The sequence below is a fragment of the Myotis brandtii genome, unplaced genomic scaffold (assembly GCF_000412655.1).
Source record: "Myotis brandtii unplaced genomic scaffold, ASM41265v1 scaffold237, whole genome shotgun sequence".
In the NCBI taxonomy this organism is placed as follows: Eukaryota; Metazoa; Chordata; class Mammalia; order Chiroptera; family Vespertilionidae; genus Myotis; species Myotis brandtii.
The window spans coordinates 6817820-6821889 of NW_005358943.1; positions in this window are offsets into that span (position 1 = coordinate 6817820).

The following is a 4070-nucleotide window of genomic DNA, read 5'->3' on the forward strand; positions in this document are numbered from 1 at the left end:
TGCATTTTGGACATCTGTTGCTATAGTAAAAATGTCTTACAATGCAGCTTTTACAACATGTACTAAGACATTCTGTAATTGTAGTTGCATCTGTTAAGTAACCTTTGCAAATGAAACACGAGATGTATGGGGTCAGTACAGAGAGATTAATCAAGTGCTCTTCTGCATCCTCTGATTCTGTCCCACACCCCTCTTGCCTCAGGGAGAAGTGGCTCCCCTCCTCCTTCTCCTCCTCTATTTCTCCAGCTCCTCATCCTCTTCTAACTCCTAATCCTGCTCCTGGAATGGGACCCTCAAGCGGCCCAGGTTGGCCTTGACTCCACCTCAGGGGTCCAAGAGAATGAGCAGCTAGGATCACCTGCCTCTGGGAAAAGTGGTGGACCCTCTTCAACCCCTGTGGGCAGCAGGGTGAGGACAGAAGATAAAATGAGCAGTGTGTGTGTATGTGTGTCTGGGGAGGTGGGTGGGGAGTGGAGGAGCATGGCTGTGGCTCCCTCCTCCTTGGCAGCAGCTGTGTTCTTGAATATATTTTGAGATCAAATTCTGCTCCTTAACTTTCCGTATAATGAAAGCCTGTGGTAATGGCACAGCAATAGACAGGCTGCCATCAACGAAAATCTCACCATGAGATATCAATGTCCAGTTTTTTTCAAAGTACTGGAGGGTGACTAATCCATAAATACATATGTATTTTTGACCTAATTTTGAGAAAAGAAGGGTGTAGATACATTTCCTTAACAATAATAAAAATGAAAATGCTTTCTTGAAGTGCTTGTTGGTATGTATTTTATTTTGTTTTCCCACAGAAGCTGATTTATAGAAGACAAACCAGATTGTTTCCAATATGAATCCTAAGACACCTAAGGGTGTGGTGTTCAATTTCCCCTTGGTAACCAAGGTGAAATACCCCAGACAGCACAGTATCTCCCTTCTTTCCTGTTGATTCAGAGGCCTAAGGAGTATAAAATGGCAGGATGACAGTCTTAAATTCCCATTTGAAAAAATCATTGCTATTTCTCCTGGTAGAACAGCTCCTCCCTTTGTACAATGACTTCCAGGCCAGCCGAACATAAGGTAGTAGGAAGAGGTTACATTTTGCTACTGAGTTACTAGGGGCAATAGTGAGTGGTGACACATTTTCACCCCTTGATTCCTGCACTTGTGAATCCTGGTTACTGGAGAGACAGCACCATTTATTGCATGCTGATTCCAAGGGCACTTACCCAGGTTGCAGGCTGGTACCTCGGTTGCAGGCTCATTCCCTGGCCTTGCTTGGGTCTGGGTGTATGCGGGAGGCAACCATTGATGTGTCCCTCTCAAATCGATGTTTCTCACTCTCTGTCTCCTTCCATCCTTCCACACTATTTAAAAATCAATGGAAAAATATCTTCAGCTAAGATTAACAACAACACAAAAACAACAAAATAGACAACTAATGTCAATTTATGTAGTTTATCCTAAACCATATTTGGGTCTCTGAACTGTCAATTATCTTTTCCATCTTGCTACGTAAATATTCCCTTTAAATTTCACAGAAAAGGAGTAAAAATTTTCTGATCTTAAATATATGCTCACAACAAGTATAGTATATAATTGTAGTAAATAAGTCAATGACCTTTATGCACACATAAAAATTGATATCTATGATGTGTATGTAACCATTATTAAAAATGTTTTCAAGATCTGTTTTTATTATAATCTTGTGCAAAATGATGAAACTGAAAGAGTGTTGACATAGCTTTGGTAGGAAATTTCATTGTAATAAAGAAATGTATAACCTTGTTTAACAACTAAAATCTTAGTATTATGAAATCTTCACCATAATATGTATAACTTAATGAAAATATTTCATACATATGATTTATTCATTTGTTTTTTTGCCACTTGTCTGCCCAAAAGAATATAAATACTATAATGCGGGATGATGTCTTTCCTGTTTCCTGCAAAGTCCCCAGGACATAAAAGCCAGCCCATGGGATAGTTGGGGAAAATGATATTCTAAATATTAAATAAATACATGAATAAACCACATTAGATCTGGAAAACCAATGAAATTAAAACCCATCAAAAAATCTGCAGATGGCATAGATTTCCTGGTTCTTTTTCTCCACCATTCAAATGCCACTTAACAAATTTGTATGTGCTTAGTTCCACTTACTGCCTTAGACTGGGTGAATGAACAGCAGTCACCAATAGGCTCTAAAACGTAAAGTGACCCATACATAATCTAAATTTCCTATTGCTTTTTAAACAGTCCTGATATGTCTGAGGAGCCTGCTTCATGCTGTTATCCAGTGAAGAAGGCTGATTACAACTATGCCACCGTAAACATGTAGCTTCCAAGATTGCCTTGGAATCATGGCCATTCCAGATAGCAGGGAGAAGGTTATATAGGGGAACATGTGTGTGGGACATTTTAGGGGTCAGCCTGTAAATGGTGCTTTGGTGAATAAATTCTCACTCACCAAACATTGATAAAGATCATTCACTTTGCCACACCATCTGTAAGGGAGTCTGAAAAACATAGTCACTCTATTGCCCAGAAAGATGAAGACATTTCATTTAGGATATGGATATTGGAGAGCGATAGAAACCTTTCAATGGAAAAGCCACTAAGATATTGTAAAACAAAAAAAGTTCCTCTCTTTAGAAGGGAGTCCTACTTATTATGTTATCAGTTTATGTCACTGATAACTTCACATGCCTTTACATCAGTCTTCAATTTGTTTCTGTATTTCTTCATAAATTCTAAATAATTCAAGTTCTCACTAAATATTCCTGACTTCACAAAACTATAATTGATTTTGCATTGTAGCATTTGTAGCTGCCTTGTGTATATTCCTGGTATACTTTGCTGATAAGTTCTGATTTAGGTTCTATAATATTTCTCCGTGATTATTTTTAGTTATTTGTTCTAGGAATTGGGTGTGGTCTTTGAACTAGAAATATTTACAATAAATTATTAATGTAAATTAAATTGCATCAAAAAATACTTGATATGTACAAGAAACTTATTGATAAGTAACAAATAGTAACTGAATTATATAAAAGCTTTTCCTGTAGCAATTACTGTGCTGCACCAGCACGGCCGGGTTCGGTGAGCCTGAGCAGGGGCGGTGAAGGATTAAAGAAGACAGACAAGGGAATACAGCTGGGACTAGGTCAGATCACTGAGCCTGGATCAGGAAACATGACACAGCCTGCAAGCCAAAGCTTTATTTTATAGTCAGAGCACACAAAGAAAAACAAGGGAAGTGGTCAACATGTTTACAATGTTCTTGTGAGTTTCACCGTGTTTTGGCAGCACTTGCTGCACCTCCCACAGCCCATTAGCTACCTAGGAACAAGGGAGGACTATAAGGTCAAGCTTATTATGCTAGGAAGGCTCTGAACTCTGAGTAGGGACTTTTTTATGGCCCTGCCACAGGTCAGTCCAAGGCTTGACCCCATAGCCGCTCCCTACAAATTACTATTCATAATTTAAAATATTTGCATTTAGATGTATGTGCCAAGGAGACAGAAATACAAATAGTTGGAAAATAATCTCTCTCATATTTGCATGTTTACATATTTTACCTCATCCATTTAGTCAGTGGCACAAATGAAAATTTGCAGCTGGTGTCTAGATAAGTGATCAACACTTATGTATATATAGTAGCTGACTGTAAGGAATACTACAGGTATTCATGAAATGTGTGTGTCTTAAGAGAACTGTTTAGTTTAGCACTGGATTTTAATACAAATCGACTGAACTATTTTTTCATGAAGGTCACTGGAACTGTATCTCAAAGCAGAATTTTGGAAGTATTTTCTGGAATTATGGTGAAAATATTTATAAAAATCATCATAAATGGATGTCCATCTGCAACTGTTTCACTATAAAGCTTTCATAGCGGCACATTAGAAACATTCTTATAATGATGTCATTTGAAATGAAGGCCTCCTTTCTGGTTGTGGCAACAGGAATATTCATTTTAGGAGTGCTAGGAAATGGATTCATCGGACTGGTGAACTGCATCGAATGGTTCAGGACTGGGAAAGTTTCCTCAGCTGATTTCATCCTCACCAGC